At 36.0% G+C, this 21,257-nt stretch overlaps 1 protein-coding gene across 8 annotated transcripts in view; it reads right to left on the minus strand.

The window, feature by feature from the left end:
• Positions 1-21,257, minus strand: part of DLGAP1 (DLG associated protein 1) — a 403,998-nt gene that overhangs the window by 369,057 nt on the left and 13,684 nt on the right. The window lies entirely within an intron of this gene.

Genomic DNA, 21,257 nt, shown 5'->3' on the forward strand with positions numbered 1-21,257 from the left:
TAAATTATCTTTTTATATTGTTTCTTCCACTCCCTTCTGAAATATTTAAACAAACATTAGAAAATCATATTTGTAGTATCAGTGGAAGCTCAAAAATCTGTTAGGTCAATGTATATACACTCTGTTCAATGACCTAAATTATAAGAGACTAACTTCAAAACCAATCTTAAACACCGAGTAAGTGTAACAGATCCTGTAACTTTCCTCAGTAGAAATGCATTAGAGATGAACTAGAAAAAAAAGTCACAAAATCCCACCAAATAAAAAAAAAAAAAACCAACCCACCTGCCACCAAAAATAAAAAAACAAAACCAAAACACAACTTCAACAAAAAAAAAAAAATCAAAACAGCCAGGCCAGAGCCATTACTTTTCACTCCTCTCATGTATTCCTTCATTATATCAAAACTGATTAAAAAGAAAAAAAAAAGCATGCCTAAAGTAATTTGTGGTTCAACTCTCAGATAGACATGCATGAAACTAGCTGATATTTATGACACAGATCAGTAGTGATGGAGTGTCTATTTCTAACTTGTTTTTAAAGAATTCCACCTCTTTTTTCAGGCCAGTACAACAACTCCTCTCCAATTCCCTGTATTATAAAAGCACAAAACCAGCAAACTCAGAGCAATTTGGCACACAGCAACACCACAGTGGGTTAGCTCTCTCAGAGCAATGGGTTCTGTGGTTCAGCTTCCAACCCGGTATCAAACAAATTCCTTCTGCTCATTACCTGACACAGACATGCTTTGGTAAATAAAGAGAAAAAAGACCACTAGAATCCAGGGATCCTTCCCCAAATGCTAATTTCCCAGCTGCATCCCACTACTATGTCATGTCAAAAAGCAGTCTGCTGACCACAGGACAACCCACTGTTTCCAGGCACCAGAAGATCATCAGCCTTCCTCCTTGAACTATGAAGTCTGAGAAGGAAGATATAGTGTATTTCAGCCACATGGTCAAGTCTCAAGACAATACAAAAATAAACATTTTGCTTCTTGTTCCTGGGTACTGATGAAATGGAAAAACTGTTTTTCAGGAGCTGTGTCTGGCCTTTTTTCAGAAAATTCCCCCTTGTCCCTTAATTCAGGTGACCTATTAGCTTGTTCAAGTGTAAAACCACTGGCCTACCCAAGAGCAGAATCATAGGAGCAGGTGCGACCCGTTCCTGAATCTGAACAAAATCAATTCAGTCCAGGTGCCTCCAGGTAGTCACCTTTCCTAACTAAACAAATCTATCATTTGCTACCTTTGACTTCCTTCAAATAATTTCTTTGATATGGTCATTTGCTCTACAGCTTAAGTGCTTCATCCTGCTAGTTGCCATTCCTCTCCTGGATTTTAAATGGCTTTCCTACCTGAGTAAAAAGTTGTATTTATTTTACATTGAGCATTCTGAGAGTACTTCGAGTATGCACAATATGGTAGGTCTGGATCTTCAGATAAAAATTATCAAATCATTCTGCCTTTAGCCTTGACTACAGTCCTTGCTTTAAGCCAAACTGAGGATGGCAACAACAATGCACAGCTAATGCCTTTGGCATGATCCCACATGAAACAGCATGACCTTGGGAGGTTCAAAGAAGAAGGAACAAGGCAGGGTATTCTTCTCACAGTGTGGTGATATATACATCCAAATCACCTACTCATCCTGCTCTGCTGCTGCAAATTAATGTAGCACCAATTTCCTCACATTCCACTGCAGATAAATCTGGTTACCTTCCATGATTTTATTTGCAATATTATCAGCATCTTAAAAATAATTATGGTTCGAATACACACATTTTGCACTAGTTCTGCTACATTTCAGTCCTATCATGTATTCCTTCATTGTATCAACACTGATTAAAAAGGAAAAAAGAAAAGCATGCCTAAAATAATTTGTGGTTCAACTCAGATAGACATGCATGAAACTAGCTGATATTTATGACACAGATCAGTAGTGACGGAGTGTCTATTTCTAACTTGTTTTTAAAGAATTCCACCTCTTCTAGAGAACTGTCCTCTTCCCTTTTGAGCATAGTTCTGTTTGTTCCTGCCTTACAGAACAGAGTACATCAAAGGAAAATAATAATGTATTTTGGCAGCTACAGCTAACAAAGAAAGCATCTACTTCAAGACTTGAGGACAGCAAACTAAGGTTAATTTCATCATGTCCTAGCCAAGAAAACCTGCAGAGATATATATACTTACAGTGAAAGCAAAGCTGGAAGCTTAGTCCACAAAATTCAATTATCAAAATTGTAAGGAAGGAAAAACAGAGTTCAAAAGAGGCTGTGGAATAGAAAGTGATTAGCCTTCAGTGACTTTTTTTCAGTTTCAGAGTCCTCACAAACAAATTATAAAAATAAAGTATTTTCTCTCTCTCTTTCTATTTTCTCTTACTTATCTGGATACAAAACATATCAGGAGAGAGGATTGTCTCAAACTGCAAAGAAGTCTCTGCTTTGAGCGACACTGTGGCTCAAGAATAATTTCAGATATAGCAACACAGGCTGCTTCTAAGAAATTGCAAGTGCTCTCCCTAGAAGCAAAGCTGAAAACAGTGGGATGATCCACGTGGTCTGGTTCCCATCTGGACTACAATGTATTTTAGCATTCAAATTGAGTCTTTCTACAGTGTCAATGCAGAGGGTACGGACCTGGGCCTGAAACTCTTCAAAGCTCTACTCTCTCCTGCCACATGCCTTACTGCTTTGTATTTCAACAGCTAATGACAATATGCACACAATTAAGCTGTTGGAAACATCCCCAAGAACTCAGAGGCAATCTCAGCATAGAGGATTTTGTTGTCTATGGACTGCCCTTTGCACCTTCCAAACAAGTACTCAAAATCCTTGAGCCTACATTAGAGTCAGAACTGATCCACTTCTCCATTTTTTTTCTGCCATTTTTATACCTGCACTTTCCTCTCAGAATAAAAAACCAAATTAAGTGAATTCCTGTAAAGGGTAAGTGATATTTTAAATTGCATGACTGCATTTAAACTCATAAATTGAGTGTCCACTGCCTAAAGGAGAAAAAAATGTTTAACTTCAATAGCTATCCTAAATATGATTGAAAAGTGAATATGACTATTAAAATTATTATTCTCAGCAATAACCTGAAGTAAGAATTATTGGAAGTCAGCAATATTTTTCCATGAATGAACCGAGTATTTCTTAAAATGCTGAGCATTTTTGCTAGCTCTTCTGAAATCAACATGCATTCTCCCTGAACTGAAATATATTATTTGTCTAGGATCCTAATTGGGAAAAAAAGCTATTGTCAAGTAAAACTGTAAAAGTAGTTACACTTATCTAGCTATTGCTATACAATAAGTAGCAGAAAATATTTTAGAAAAGTTTAAAATCTGTGTCTTTTACACCGTACATCTCATGCAACATAGAAAGTGGATTGTATTTAACTTTTACCTGAAAATTCATGCAACACCACCTAACAAAGCTGAATATATAATGGATAAGACCTGCATAGGCTGGTTTAAACTGCAAACAGCTGAAGTAATTGAATCACTCTCCTGACCAACCTAATGTGTACATAACTTCAGTGCACAAACTGCAGTTATTTTGAACACTGCATGTGGGCACAAGCCATAACCACCTGTTAAAGCAATGATGCTCCTACACGACATTTCAAAATACATTTTCTCCAGTACTGCCAGTAGTTTTTTTTGGCACACGCTCTTATTTTGTAAACCCTTCCTCCTCTACTACCTCCACTATTATCTTCACCTAGCATTTTCCTTCTTCTCTGAAACTAACTTTGAACACAGAGGCAAAATCCAGAGTCTTTCTGAGAATTAAAGAGGCATGCTGTGACTGTAGCTACAGCCATGCAAATCCAGGGTGTGGAGCTCCTATGAATTTGCCCGATATGGGAGGGTAAGAAATTGCTTAAGTCTGAACCAAAGGGACTACACTGACAGAACAATTGAGGATGAGTCTAAATAAAATAAGATACAACAAACAATTTGCATTTAAAAGAACAATGGTAATTTGCATTTAAAAGAACAATGATCAACATTTGGTAAACATCTTTTGCAATGTAATTATGTTCAATTTCATTCAGGAAAAAATCCACTTGAAACTATTTTCTTTACTAACAAGATTCTTAGGAAAAAAATAATCAATTTTATAAAGTGTACTTAGAAAGATTTAAATAGGAAAAAAGATCAGGCCATTTGCTTTCACATACAACTTGATCAGATAGCATGTAATAGAGGTGACAAAGAACTTTGAATTTTCCTCCATGACTTGAATTTCAGCTAATTTTCTTATGCAAATAAGGGCTAACTAGTTACTTTTTAAATTCCATCTCCCATGACTACAAAAACTAAATAGATTATTTGTAGTTCTCAAGTTTAAGTAGTTTTGAATCTATTCTCATCTCAGTGCACAGACAGCTCTGCATAAGCCTCTCATTAAGGATAAACCACCTCTCATTGAAATGAGAATATGCCCCTAAGGGTTTCTGAATTAAATTCATGTTTTGTTATTCATCCAAATTATTTCACATTTTCATAGCACATTAACATAGTCTCTGTAACTTCCCTGTAAAGGCAGGTATACTCCTCATAATCTGCACCAGGATATGAAAATACACAAGGCTGTGCAGTCTTGCCACATCTGTTAAAATGTAGTTGGAAGATGCATTTGGCAAGAGAGTTTTGCTATGTGTCAAAACCTCTGTCAGTGCTCAAGGATTGTCTGCTATTTGTCAGGACTTTTCTGGGCTTTTTTTAATACAGCTTAAGGTACATTTCTGCAAGTCATAAGATAGGCAAGAAGATCTGTTTGACAGAATAAATGGAATATCTGATAATCAGGCTAAAGGGAGATGGAAAGAGTATATAAGCTCAGTTCAGCTCTCATTAATCCAAAGCTTCTCTGTGTTTTGCAGCAGGGTCCAGCATATACCAAAAAATATATATGATCTAGATCCTGACCTTCACACCTATTTTTTTTATTTTAAGTATACATGTAACAAATTTGTCAGTTTGTGTTACACTGCCCCTTTACCTCTAACTACACATGACAGATACTTGTCTATCAGCCTTCACATATGAACTCTAATCTTTGCAGTTTAAAGTCATTTACAATTTTTCCTTGGCTCACTCTCAACTCAATTAGAAATCAATTAACTAATTGACAAACCAAAACATGCTTGAAATCAAGACCTCACATACTTTTTTCACCCTTAAAACTTAATAATGAGTAAATAAAATTACATACATACCAATGAAATGCAGGAGACATGAAAAAGAGCAAACTTTTTGTGTTTTGAAAACCCATGTGCCTCTGAGGCTAATAAGAAGAGAGAAAAATAATAATTTTAATGTTTGTCTTGGTGCTTATATTTTTCCCTTCCCCATATTTCTACAATTAATGTTATTGCTATAGTATCCATTAGGGAGAAATTTGCTGAACAACCCTTTCAGATGTGTCTAAGCAATTTATTTTTTTAAAACTTCCTCAGAAAAACAGAACTATTTTAAAACAAAGTACTTTATCTATTCTTTACTGTATATTTAATATATCCTGGTTTGAAAAACAAAGAAATCTATAAAGCAGTGGTCAGAAATTAATCTTTAACTCAAAGCAAATGTAAAAAGAATTCATTTGACCCCATCTGTAGATTAATATATATTCTCTTCTGGCTATGAAGGGCTTGGACCTAGGGGTTGCATAGGTCCATACTCACTTGGGATGTGACACTGTGCAGAACACCTCATGGTACATTCCAAAAATTCTCAGTTCTCACAAACATCAACAGGAAACAAAGTCTCTCAACCCACAGTACAGGTCTCCCCTAAGCATAGTACTTTAGACTCCTAACATAACAGTCTCTTTCCAAAGATGATCTAAACCAGTATTTATCCTTTATCACGTGTTTTGGTTTAGAAACCTACATAACACAATTGTACAATTTTACAAAGGAAATTTAATCCTTCATCTACATTGCTTCTCACTTTAAATCCTAGATGCTCCAGGATTTACTGAGATATCTTTCATATAGCCAAGCCCTTAGCTAAGTAGGAGAAAATGTTACTTGGATGATAATTGGATATCAATCTGGTTTAGAAGTCATTATCTTCTGTAGGATTAACATTTATTTAAAAATCTAAAAAATATTCATAAAGCAGGAAAACAGAATTTATAGTAGACTCAAAAAACTTTCTGCCTTAAATTGTGGTAATTTGGACATTTCAAATTCAAACAAAATGACAAAAAAAAGTCAATAGGAGCATTCAATACTTTCAACTGGCTCTTAAAAGTTTTACACAAATTTTAATAAAAACCAAACATACAAAGATAAAGCTCTATATGCCAGCAACACTTTATTACTCATATTAGCTTACACTTCATACTCATTACAAATAGAAAAGAAACAAAGTAATATTGAACCCAGTGTCTTTCCTTGACCACTAACTTTTTGTTTTCACACAGTGAAAACAGTTTTTCAAGGGCATAAATAGGATTTGGTTATATACCTTCTGTTAACTTAATAGGTAAGCTAGAAAAATGTTAGTATTTAATGCCTGAGATTAAAATAACTTAATTTACTGGGACACACTCTCTTACTTTTGATTTCAATATATTCTGCATACAGAATGATTGCATCCCTCATGGAGTTTCAGTGAGCATTCCAGCACATTTCTTTCAGGATATGCAGAGAATATTATTTACCAAACATGCTCACTCAGATGGGAATTTTGTTCTGGAACACAGTGAGTCAAAAGCCCTTAGACACTTCCAGAAACACTGAGCAGGCAGGACAAGGGGATGAGAAACACTTGTGCATCATGTCAGCAGTAACAGTGTACACTGGACTAACGACTCAGAAGGATGCATTACACACCAAAACACTCACATTTAAATAAGATCTACAGCTTTTCTGCCTGTGGATCAAGAAAAGTATAAATAACACTTCAAGCTTGCTGAGCACATGCTGTGCAGGCCAGATTCTTCTGGAACAAACAGACATTAAAATATAAATCCCTGCATATTGCTCTGAAATAAGAAAGTTAAGAATTTGGATCATCAAGATAAATTGACAATATTATGACTCCATAGCAAGATTAATGTAGTAATATAATCTGACATAATTCCTATCATCAGGACTGGTTTTAAAAGCCCTAGCAGCATTGTTAAATTAGATCTGTCTAACCACTAAACTTTACAGCACAGGAGCTACTGAAGCTTTAGGTTAATGGGATGCATGCAGACTTTATATGTTTATATAAAGTTAAAATCCTTGTAAAAATACATCTATGAATCAAAAGGAACTCTGGATATGAGATTGATGTCAGAGATTGTTTATATCTGTCATACTGGCAAGTTGTCCAAACCCTGTGCCATCAAATGTGTTAAACTGAGTTCTCCAAGGGAAGAAGCCTTGTTGGTATAGCTTTCTGAAAGAATATCTAAAAATATATGAAGACAGTGAATGTTTTAAGCACTTGGAGACTCTTAATATTTATCAAAATAGCCTTCATGTTTAACACCACTCCCAGGATCAACCAAACAGATAATATGCAATCTCTCTCTGTCCACTATAACCAGACATAGATTTCTATACCAGATGGATATGATACAATATTTCTTATATTCTTTGATGCTAAAAAAATTCAATTATTAAGTTATGAACATGAGCATGACAGCATAAATAATAGTAAAGTATGTATAGATATGAATTCCTTCCCCCAAAATCATATACTTCTTTGGAATATGTTCTGAATCTTTAAAGCATACATGTTTTAGTTTGATGCATTTCATGTACCAGCTTTCACAGCATGTTCTTATTTCCACTGCGTCATGAATTTGCTTGAGGCTAATGGCTCCCAAGGGAACTGACATTTTATTTGTATTTTTTCAGTAAGTTACTGAAAGTGATATTGTCATGAAGGAATTACATAGTTTATGCTCTAAATGCTTGGAAAAAGAAATAGAAGTAAAGTAGAGGACTGTGTCTTGTGTCTATTTTTTGTTTGTTTGTTTGATTGCACTCAATTATTTCATCTACTTCTCTTTTAGAAGCCTGCTTCCATTAGTGGACTGGACTACACACCATGTAGAAGCAGATTTTGTACCACACAACTGAACCATCCGTACATATCTATTCATCAAGAAATGCAAGTGACAGGTGCAATGACCAGGGATTTGAAGGACAGCAAAGCAATATTCCCCATCAGGATCAATGTTATAGAGGCAAGATGTGTGCAGGCTTTAAGCAAAACACACAGTTTAAATGCATAGAGAAACATATCAGGCACAGAGGATGGAGAGGCAAGAAAAGGCACATTGGGATTGTCAAATGAAGGAAATGACAGCGTTTCAGAACAGATCTCCACCCTGAAATATCTCAGCTCCTTCTTCTAGAATACTGACTTTTACATTCTGTACCCTTGGGGTGGCAAGCAGAATCTTGACTGAAGTAAGGCAAGCAGTAATGATGACAATGATAAAAATGAAACAGTTCAGAAGTAAGGAGCAAGAAAGCTCACAGTAACAGATTTACATCAGGTGCTTGGTTTCACAGAAGCAGCATCTGAGGTTTTCATGTGACTGATCCTATCTGAAAAGAGAGGTACCAAAATGCCAGCAATCCTAAATCGTATGTCCTTCTGAAGTCACAAAATGCCTTTCTGATTAAGAAAAGTGAAAATTGCTTCTTAGCAAAAAATAAGAAGTCAGCAATGCCTGAGATAATCTGCCTCTGGCTCAGTTCCTTGAAGATATGGGATGGTATGATCAGCTGTAGGTGCATGACTAAACTCAGGTGTAATCTTGCTGTATCTCCCCAAGAAGAAAAGCATTGTTTTTCAAGAGGCATCTCTCAGCATGGCTCAGAAAGTCTATCTGTAACTAGAGGGTGCAATGGTACAATGCCACATTGCAGCTCCTAAGCAGAAGAGGTTCTATAAAGAAGGAATGCAGCCTGGAGAGGTTTTAAGCTCATGCTTTTAAGGTGATCTTTTTTGGTTATATGGTGCCTTTCTCACAGATGTTTTCCTGACTCAAGAACCTTGAACGTAAATTTCAGAAAACATCACTGTGACTCTCATCTGGTGTTCTTACACGTTAGCATGACCAACTCTAAGAGCCAGAACACCGGGACTAAGTGAAATTTGTTCTTATGTTGCACTCCAATTTTAAATTAAAACTGAATTACAATAAAGTAAATGAAACATAGTAAAGAATGCTCATAATGGAAAAATGTTTTGATAGACATGCACTGCAGATTGCAAAGGGAATACACTCAGGGTATAGAGAGGCAGCTCATTAATGCAACAGAAATATTTGTCAAAACTTGGTGTAGGTATAGATTCAATGGCTTTTAGGGGCAAATATCATGGCATTCATCCAAACAAAATTCCAAGTGAAATGAATGAGTGTTTTCCCTAAAGACTGCAACATCCGGCCCTTAGAAATACAAAGTAATAAAAAATAAGATGTTTGGATTATTTGAATCCAATACACAAATACCAAAAAGAAAAACACCCATTTGTTAGCTAATTAAAGATAATACACTCCCAAAAGTCTATTTTATTTTTACATTAACTTGTAAATTATACATTTAATGTAGGAATATCATAGTTTAGTTACTTAGAAACCCACACTAAGCTTATAATAATAGCTACTGGCACAACCTAGTGAAATTGTTGATATTTCTCTACAGATACTGCAGTTCACAGTCTGTAAGTCAGGGATAAAATGTTGCATAAAACATTTCTAACTTGGTGAGTTTGGAAATGTAATAGAATTCAGGATCTAAAAACAGATGTTACAGAGACAAACCCTATGTAGGGATTTAAAACATCATACCTACAGACATTGAACCAAATTGGCTTAAACTGATCTCCTGAGTATGCTTTAAAATGAGATGGTTTCTCACATCACAGTCCCAGAAACAGATTCCACTAAAGAAGGAAGACTCCCACTGAGATCAAAGCAGACAAAAATTTAGCACATGATTAATCCTAAAATTGAGGGTAGGATATATATGAATTTGGTGTGCTTTTATCACCGAAGTATGGCATCTCTAGATAACGCATAATATTCAGAAGCTTGGTTTACATAAACAAGAGATTTCTCTCTCACACTGATCCTTCTGTTGTTCTTCCCTCCCTCAGTCCATTCTGCCTCCTCTGAAGCATTACCTGCCTTTCTTTCTGCCCATTACAACAATACAAGCTTGTTAATTTTTCATAAAATAATTCATTCCAGACAGACAGAAGATCAATTTTCTTATTTTAAACAATGATACATGAGTGTATTCTCAAAAACCACAAGGTAATTCAGAAAATAAAGAAAAACCTAGGAAACCACTTAACATTTCAAAAAAAGTTTTGTTATACAAAAAATAACAAATTTCACTCTTAAGAAAGCTCTTGAGACTGAGAACTATCTCTGCAAAATCATTAATGTCTCCTGTACTATAAGAAGTCTTTCCCAATTAGATTGGAAGAGGCTTCTAGGTTCACAATATTTCTTCCTTGTTATCACACATAATCACATCATATAAGTTCTTAGATAAACTTAGCAAATTTAGTCTGAAAATCAATCTTGGACTGTTGCTCTAAAACCTTCTGTAACTGAAAGTAATATTTTTTTTTCTGTTTTCCAGCCCATTACTATCCACATGTGGGTCATCTTGTGTATGTATCACCACTATCCTTTGACTCAAATAGTTGTTCTCTCTCTGGTGTTCAGTTCAGTTCCTTGCACACATACAGAGAGCCATTTTGTGACTTTCCAGGCTTAAGAAGAACAGCCCTACAATATATTCTCCTTCTTTTATGTGTCCTTTTGCCAAAAGTGAACCTTATTTTGCCAATGGGTGATTAGATTTACAAAGTTATTCAGATGAAATTTAACCAGCAAGATTTTGCAGTAAAATGTATTCTTTTGCCCGTTCTATGTCAAGCAAAACATTCTGACCATGTATGTAAATCTCCCTTCACAGCCATGAGGAAGTCTCAGGGGTCATGGAAATTTCATCAGCACAAATGGAGAAGGTTGAAAAGGTTCATAGGTCTTGAGAAGTGTGAAGATCATAGACTCAGAATGGTTTGGGTTAGAAATGACCTTCAAAGAAATCATCCAGTTCCAACCCTCCTGCTATAGACAGGGACACCACCCACTAGACCAGGCTGCTCAAAGCCCCATCCAATCTGACCTTGAACACTTTCAGGGAGAGTAAACCCACAGCTTCTCCAGGGAATCTGCCCTAGTGCCTCACTATTCTCACAGGAAATAATTTCTTCCCATTATTTAATCAAATCCCACTCCCTTTCAGTTTGAAGTCATTCCCTTGTACTGTCAGTACACATCCTTGTAAAAAAGGCTCTTTCTGAAATTTTTTACTCTCTCAGGCTGTCCTCCTCCAGCCCACTGATCATCTTCAATGACAATAATAACCAAGACTAGAGGAAAGCTGCAGAGTCTAGTGATCTCTGGGAGGACTATTGGCAGGGAAGAACCAAGCACACAAAGTATAGGCTTGGGGTCTGAGAAGAGGGAGCAGAAGGTTCATCTTTACCAGTGTCACTGGAGCCTGCACATCTGCTTCATCCCTGTCCACACAGGCAAAAACCCTACCTTCCTCCTTAGAGCATCCCCCTCCCTTCAGCAGAAGTTGCTTGTCAGTCTGACTCAATCCCAGCCTCAACCCCTTGTGCCTCTGTGCCGCTGATGTGCGAGCAGGCAGCTCTGGGGCAGGTGACTTGGATGCAAACAGAGCACAGAGCCATGGCACTGGCCAGCCTTCAGTGCAGGCAGAGCAGCACACTCCACCTCTGCCAGCAGGCTGGCTTCCCAGGCACACACCGTGCTCGGTCTGCATCTGAGGAAATCTCTGTCCTAGCATGTTCTGTGTTACGAGTGCCCTTTGCCTACATTCAAACCATTATTATGAGCCTTTGTAGTCATCCTGTACTCGGCTGGTTACCCAGATTTCTCTCATAAACAATGAATTCCCAAGTCAAAAGACATAATCTGAATAAGTCCTCAAGCACTAGTATGCTTGCACACTGATCTCTTGCACACTGTAAAGCTAAACTTCACATTTCTGCAAATCTAGTCCTCCTCTGAACTCTAGATATTTCCAAAACATTGACTCATTCCTTAGCAGACTCCTACACTTTATGCCAGGGTTGACAATGAAATACTAAGGCACAACAAATCTGAAGGCCTAACTTTGATGAATGCAAATTTCCCCAGTCCAGTACTCCTTCTTTCACCACAGTGGTATCTCCCTTGCCCAGTATCTTGCTCATCTCAGTTCTTTGCTCTTCATGATTCATAAGTTTTTCTGTGGCACCGCTGTGCTTTATTTAAGCTCGTCTTTATATCTGCCATATTTTCATGCATTAAACACTCTTCACTACATATCTTTTTTTAAAACCAGAGGTTTTCAAACAACACCTGCTTCTGCCAAGTCCATATAAAATTCCATGCAGCTTTTTACTGACCTCCACATTTCTATTTTTTCTCTCCACCAATATTTTTATCTAGGTATTTACCAATGTTAAGTCAAAATAAAGATCTTCCCACTGCACATAATATTTAACCCAAGGGGAAAATTATGGGCAACTATTCCATACCTCCCTTATCACTTCAACTGGTGGACATTGACACGCGTCCTGCAGTCACTAAGTGCCTGTTATGCCTCAGATTTCTCTCATAGTCACTGTATCACCCTTACCAACAGAAGAAATATGTTTAATGCACCTTTCAGTCTACACCTAAATGCCTATAATGAAATTGCTGTTTAATCTTCCCTTGGCATATCTCATTTTTTTTTTTTTCTGTTCCTTTTGGCTGAAAAGCTGTTAAAACATCTCCTACCATGTGCAACTAACCCCTGCTTTTAGCAGCTTCTATTCTATCTTTTAATGTATTTTTTTTTAGTCTAGAAGGAATGGAACAGAGACTCCCTAATCCAAAATAATTTCTAAAGAATGACAATTTTGTCCAGCTAAATGAGGAAATACCGTTTTTTTCCCCTTGGTCACTAGTTTCAGATGGCTTCTTCCATGATAAAGGTAATGATGTTCCCCTCCCTCTCAAAAAATCCTGAGTTTATTTGTTCAGCAACTTCTCTATGTGCTTTTCCCAGTTCTTCTAAATATCCTATTTTGAAACTGAAGACCTGAAACATAATGTTAATACACTTTCATTTATGTTTCTATTTAAATCTAAATGAATGAGCTTGTGAACACTCAAAGGGTTTTTTACAACTTTATTTTAAAATACAATTATTTTTCTGGTAATGACAACTTGCCAACTACAAAGAAAAGCATTTAAGGCTATCACACAGTATATTCTCCCTATTCTCCACCTCTGTATTTTTGTGAGTAAGTTTTATCTTTGCTCATAACACTATTGAGATCTCAACCCACAATGAATTCTGTCTCTGGAGTTTCCAGGTAGGTCTCTCTTCATAACCAACCCAGTTTCTTTTATCACTTTTCCCCAAAGATTTTGATCTAACAGCTTCTTTTAATTACGGTACCTTTTCTTGCAAGTCCATGGCATGATTAACTAATCATTTTAGGAACTGCCAGTATATTTAATGGAGATACTGTATATTATTTCTATGGGCAAAAAGAAAATCTAGCCTTGCAAAAGACTATAGGTATAATATCTAGCAGAATTTGTGTTATGGTTCAGACAACTGAAAGTATTGACATGGATTCTAAGAATAAGAAGAAATTAGACAGACACTCAAGAATCCCATAAGATGTTTCTTCACATCAAATAAAGAGGGCACAATCTTCATTTATCCATGTTTCATTGTTTCTCAAAATTTCCTTGTACTTTCAAACTAAACACCTATCCAGGACCTTAAACAGGTTTTATATAGTGCATCAGTGTATCTACAAACTATTAACATTTTTGAGAGCACCAGAATAAATGTTAATCATTACTATTATGATACATGTAAAACTGGTATATGGAAACTGGATGTAAATAGATCTCTTATTTAGAATTAGCCAGAGGGACAAAGTGGAGACCATACACCTTATAAACTGTTGTAATCATTCCTTCCTTCTGCACAAAAGAAATTATTGCTAAAGCAACACAGCTTTAAGGTGAATAATTTATCTTTTCTACTTGTCAAAAAGTTTTCTATGAAAATAGTCAGAAAATATAGGGAATATCATGTTATAGATCTGTGAAAAAAGCATATGAAAGGGGAAAAAACCCTAACACAAAAGCTGAACCTTCCTCAAAGGGGATCATTAACTCAAAACATAAACATTAGCTTCTACAGTATTTTGAAGTTGTTAAAAAAAAGAAAATAAATAGAAGATGGTAAACAATAAACATGAGCAGAAAAGAGGAATCAGAAAATAAAAGGGCATTCTGTTACAGTAGGTTGTGCTTTTAGACATACTTCCTTTCATTTTTTTTTTTTCTTTTAAGAGACATTTGTAGGTAGCGATGTTGAAACAAAAAATTCACTGGAGAGAGGAAAATTGCATTCTTCTTGCTTTACTTCCCTTAGCTCACCTATATATTCAATAGATTTGCATGATTAATGAAGTATTTTACTATGGTCTGTCACAAATTACTTAAAGTGCAAAATGTAGGAAGAAATATCACACTTTAAGAAAACACTAACCCTGGAATTCTGGCTATTTCCCTCTTCAAAACAAATATTTGCTGTCATAAAAACAAAACAAAGTAAGTCCTATTACATGCTATAAAGTAGCTCTCTCTACAACTGTAGCCACCAGGTGTTACAAATTCTTAGACATTTGGTTCAATAGACACCATTTTCCATTTGTAACAATAAGAAAATTAAAAGGAAAGTAAAATTTTAGTATAAGCATGTTTTGTGAATTGACATGATAACTCACTTTTATTTTTTTAGGCCTCCTCAGAGGTCAACAAAATTGAGATCAGGAACAATGTTAACTAATGAGATCAGACCTGCACATGACTTCATCTTGTTTAGCTTCTCAAAGGACAATAATAGGTTTCCCTGAGCCCATGCTATATCCAGTCTGATCACATATACACATTTAAGTCAATGTTCCTGGGATATTCACTAAGTTTTTGGGACTTCATTAACAAACCTCAAATAAAATTTACTAGCTGTTCATATGAGTCCTTCCAATAGCTCTAACATGGTTGTGACAGATCAAAATAGCTACCCCAAATCTGCCAATGAGAAATTCAGACTATCCTGGGAGCTCAATCTGCAATACAGTTTATGAAAATTTTTGTTTGCAATACCCGTTCAGAGAGAGACTTGCAGAAAATTAAACATTTGGCACAAGTGGTGATGGTGAGGAGAAATTTACATTCACTTTCCTACCTCTGTATTTTACTATCAACAGGGTTTGCTTTTGCTTTAAGTAAATATTAAAGTGGATTGTTCTTCAGACAACACAAACTTCTCAGGTCAATACATTTTGACACACACATCCCTTAATGCACAAAGTCATAAGTGGTTATTACCGCAAAGTGAGTGGAGATTTCTGGCACAGCAGCTCTTAAAAACCTCTGGGGAGTTGTTGGTGCAGCATAAACTTATATTGAGCCAAATTCTGCTACATGAGGGAGGAAGCAAAACTTTGCCAACCTGCTAACAGTCTTTACAAGAGTACTATTGCTTTACAGAGAATTGCAGGCTATTGCTCTCTGGAGAATTTATCCAAAAAATGGGTTCTCGAAGGAGACATCACCTGGTATTCATTAAGCAACACAGCTGTAATAGCATGAAGCACAGAAAAACCTTTGGGGAACTTGGTTAATTGCTATGAACCCAAATCAGACAGAAATTCTCTGAAGTTTTGGGCAAGAGGAGACTGGCTCTTACTGAAGTGATATGGGGATGTAAATTTGGTTTTACACCTCAGAGTCCTAGCATGCAAAGACATCACTGAAGACCTAGTTTTATGCTAATCAAAAAAGAATGCAACTTTCCTTCTACCTCTTACTTTTAGGACACCTAAGAGAAGAAAATAATAATCATTGTCTTGCTGGCCTCCATAGAGAGCCCATGACCATCCTGAAAGGTGTCATAAATATGTGAAAACATCTGTACAATGTTGTCGTGAGCAAGATTTTTAGGAAGATAAAATATATTCTAAATATTAACCTAAATAATCCAAGAAGGATGTTCAGTGAGTACAGTCTGACATTAATTAATCACTTATATTGATTTTAAATAGATTGGTCTTTTGTCTGACTATATAAATGCATACCTATAGCCTAATTTGTTGGATTTGGGGATTTTTACTCATAATTTCACATGGTAGGGATATTAAAGGGCAAGACTGGTTTTCTACAAGAAGTCACCAATATCAATCAATCTTTGGAGGTGGCACTGCAATGACATGAACATTAACTACAAATAGAGAAAATTTACAGATAGTGTGTAAAATATCAAAGAAAACAGAATTTGTCTTCCATTCTTGCCCCCTCTCATGTACAAAAGGGAGATGAAAATCTTAAGTTAGCTTTGAGCACCACCACAGAAACACATGGAGTTGCATGAAAACTCAGTTTAGTTTTGAGATTCAACATAATCCCAAAATATCCAAACAGAGGCCTGTGTATAGAGACAGCATTTGTCTATCTGTATGTGGATTTTGTAACTTTGATTTATATATATATATATGCAAATTCACAGCATAAATTGAAATTACAAAATCTGCATAATTCACTTTGCTCACGACAAAATTTCAGGTCATCTAACAGAGTGAATTTAGAGGATCACTAAAATCAGATAAAAGTCATGGAGTTTACTTATTGCATTTGCATTATGAGTGGCATACAATTGTCCTTATTTTAAAATCATGACTTATCTATATATCTGTATGCAGTCCAAGCCCAGGGCTGCTTCCCCAAATGAGCAGCAAATCTGAGACCAGCTCCCATCTTGACATTTCATCCCCTAATTCACAAGATAAACTGAACTTCTCTTGCTAGCTCTGAGAAGACCTTTCAGGAGTATGCCTCAGGAGTGTAAGAAACCTAAATCTTCAGACACAAAGTGAAAGAGTATGAGCTTCTGGCTACCAAATGGTCCCAGTGCAGCATCCTCTGGCCACAGTGGCCCACAATAAAAGAGATGTTGTTCTGGTGGGCTTAAGCCAGGTCACAACTTCCAACACAACTCCACATTACCAAGTCTAAAAAGCCACCAGATACAAACCACATCAACAATGCAAAAACAGTTTCCAACAGTCAAATGCTTTATATAAGAACAGTCCTGTCAAATATTTGATAACATGCATTTGTAGGAAAAAATATCACTTTTTTCTTGATTTGATTCTGCATGCAGTAGATACAAACCCCAAGTCACTATCCTTTAAGTATTCTTGTAAAAAGGTGTACAGGAACAATTGTGAGACATAAGCATTTCAAATTGAAGAAAAGTTGGAATCCATTGAATTTCAACGAAACTTCCAAGTTTCCACATAGATCAGTTTTTCCTCAAACCTTATCATTAGACAGTTACTGTAATAAACCATTTTCCTATACTAGTTCCAAATGCATTTTTTCCATCTTATCATTTGCCTAAAAAGGATCTGAAAATAGGTCATAATTTCCATGCAGTTGCTTAAAATGCAGGAATTTTCACCCAATATTTTTACAAAAGTCATTTGTAACTATATGAAGGACACAAGTATTAAATATTCAAAGTTTGTTTTGATGCAAAATGAACAGAGTTAACTTGTTTATGGTCCTTAACAAGATGTGATTATGAAATAACAATAGCTTAAATGCCACAAAGGAGCCACCAAAATGATCACAAAGGTACTCGATTTGGGTCTGTTTGAAGCCCATGTTAGGATCTGTCAAATGACATTAAATTTATATTATTTGCTGAAGCTTAAAATCCATTTATTTCCAGCAAGAGCATAGTTTAATCCTCTATAAAATCAGTTTATAACCAAATAATGCTAAAATAATAATGTTAAAATGAGATTATTAATGCAGCATTGCAACATCAAGGAAAACAAGCAATGCTGACTTTCCTCTGTTGCAATGTGCCACACCCACAGTTAATAAAAACAGCCTCTGAGCTCTGTCTGAAACAAGATGCTGCTGTAAGACACTCAAATAAATGGCATATCAAAAAGCATAATTAACTGGACAAGAACTAGTTCTTCTTTGGAACAGCTATTTCAATTGTATTAGGTACATTTAATGGGTTATCTGCCACAGGAGAAAGAGACCCCTATCCTCTCCTGCACCACAGAACACACAAACCAAGTAAAGCCTAAAGAAAAAGACATAATTAAATCTTTCCTCTGAGGGACAGCAACACCTCCCAAATTGTCAGCTGAGCAGGAGTATTCTTCCTCAAGCTATTGCGTCTATGATGCAGTACTAATTCGGAATAAAGGGATAAGCATTAAAAATATCCCTAAGCACAGTTTCCCACATACCACATACAAGGTTCCAGAGCTTTTCAGCTGAGAGCATGGGAAATATTATTTTACAGACAGCACTAGTATTAGCTCAAGACACGGAAATACACAGAGTGTTTGGTGTCACCATTAGGAGAGTATTTTAGTTGTGGACAAGATTTGAGAAATATGGCAATACTGAAGATTAATAACATTTATATGGTGCAGATGGGAAAGAAAAGTGAGTTTAATATTAGCCATCAAATAAACTGTACTCCCTACCAAGAGGCCTCTAAAATGTGAGCAACATACATAATTTTTGTCCAAAGAATCACAATGGAAAATAAAAGCAAAAATAATAAAAAATACATTCTGTTTGTGTGAAAACAATCTCATTATTCATCCTATATAAAGAAGCTGATGCTAGATTGCATTTGATTTCATTGCACTAAGGAGCACACATCTGATCAAATCAAGTTAATGAATGCTTCTGTTCAACTACTAATAAGGATTAAAGGAGAACTTTACATTCTTTAAAACAATTTCAGGATTTCAAGCAGATTTCAGTATTTTGTTGTTACTACAAACAAATACAAACAAAACCACAAAAAATTAATTAAATATTAAAAAATACATTTTTAACTGAGAAAATAAGTAAATATATGAAGAGATTAAACTATCAGCACAAACTTAAGATAGCACTGTTTTAAGAACACTACAGTTTTAGCAGGAATTAAAAAAAAAGATCATAATTTGGCATCAGAAAACTAAAAAATGGAGGCTATATCAGCTGATGATTAATATATTCACCATATTCAAGTCCAGTATACATGACAGCAAGTAGTTTAGCTGATTCCTTATCCTTTTGGGCACTGTTGCAGTTTCTCCAATAAAATTCCACAAAGAAACAGCAGTATTTAGTAAAGAGGGAATCCATTAATTGAACATTCTCTAGAATTACAAGTGCTTCCTGTCACAAGGCCAGTTTACTCCTAATAATGTGGAAATCCTTGTGCAGTTTTCTGCTGCTATATCAAGGAGTGTACATCTCTACATTGTACATCTCTAAAGCAAAATCTCCTCTGTTGTCAGGAATACTTAATGGGATATAAAACTGAGCACATCAGTTGATTTCTAAGGTCACATTCACCTACCTAGCAGTGCTTTTCCAAACAGCTATGTCATCTTGTCCCAAACAATCCTAATTAATTGCTTTTGCATTAGGATCTCAATTTCTCGGCTCGTTGCCATGAGAAGTTTTTTTTCTGAAAAGTCCTGGTAACTCCTGTTAACAACTCAAAATTGCCTTTCTTGGCTAAGTTTCTCCTGCTCCTATGTCCATCAGAGCACTTTTCAGCTCTACCTCCGGATTCAAGTTTCCAGTGAGTAGTTAGAACTATCCACTCCTAAACTATAGACTGTAGACTGTCCTTGAAAGCAGCTCCATATCCGTGGCAGATTCTTCACAGTCCTGAGTCATCCATGATATCCTACCAACAAGTTCCTGGTCAAAAATTATTTCCTCTAAGAACAGGAAATCCACCTTAGATGGCAGTGAGCTGCATGTCTTCAGACCCAGCCACTGCCACAGATAGACTGGTCTTGGTTCAGATTTAATAATTTAACTGATTTTATTCAAATATAAAATGCAAAATCATCTGAGTTACAAATGAACTGAAAATGCCTGAGTTGTTCAGAGTTATTAAACTTTTTTAGAAGGGCAGCTGAGATACATCTGAGCATATGACTTTTTAAAAAAAGTTTTGTTGAAGTCAAAGACTTAAAACTATCTCACTGAACAGCTACCACTATCATTTTTAAAAATAAGGCAACGGGGTTATTCTAGCTTAAAAGCAATAAAACTTACAAAAAGGTAGCCTTAGAAATCTGCTGTTCCATCTCACCCAATAGGAGTACACTGGAAGTTGAAATAAATCTCATCTTTGTACCCCAGTCCCACAGAACATACTCCACCTGCAACAGTCATCAAACACATCTGAATCTGCAGCCGAGTAAGAGATTTTGTCATTCCTTATTTCTGCTCAGTGGAGCACAACTGCATGAATGCTATAAATTAGATTAAAATTTACTGTATCCAGTGCCTTCTATCCTCCATCCATGCTTAATGGAAAGCACGACAGAGGTAGCATTCACCATAATGCAGAAAAAGGATGGTAAGAATCATGGTACCCACAGAACTAACATGAGTCAAGATGAGGAGACAAAGTAGTCAGACTAGGGGAGACAGATGAGACAGGGGAAGGGAGATATGCAGTCACTGAAGTGTATTTCATTCCAGAACTTGGAGTAGAGCCCAGGAAACCAAAGTCTCAACCCCTCCTCTGCTGTCAGCTAGTATTTACAAAAGCTAATTGCAAAGCTCTTCTCACAGATTTGCAGCTGGACATAAAAAGGGCAACAGTCCTCTACAGTAACTCATTCCTCCACCATTCCAAGAGTCAGACCACATTGCACTATAGTTTTTAGCTTCTTGCAATCTCATATCCTACATTATACCATTAAAAAAAAAAGTAGTTCTGTTAAGTTTAAAAAATACATTGCTTAATATCATAAAAATGTTACCAGATTTAAAGTGTTGGAAAAAGATTTAATTCACTGCAGAATGAATGAAATATTCAAATACTGCAATTGTTCCTATATACACTATAGCATGCACACACAACTGGAGAATGTCTCTGTTCATTTGCAACCCTGGGTAATTAACACATGGCCCATATAAACATATATGCCATCATCAATTAGGTTTCTTTTCTTCAACTGTGACAGAAAGCTTCAGGCAAATGTAAAGGTTGCAATACAAAGAAAATAGTCTTCTGATCCTAGCTGAATGGGAAACAATGCTAGGAGAAAAAAAAGCAGAGTTG

Source organism: Lonchura striata, chromosome 1 (genome assembly GCF_046129695.1).
Source record: "Lonchura striata isolate bLonStr1 chromosome 1, bLonStr1.mat, whole genome shotgun sequence".
In the NCBI taxonomy this organism is placed as follows: domain Eukaryota; kingdom Metazoa; phylum Chordata; class Aves; order Passeriformes; family Estrildidae; genus Lonchura; species Lonchura striata.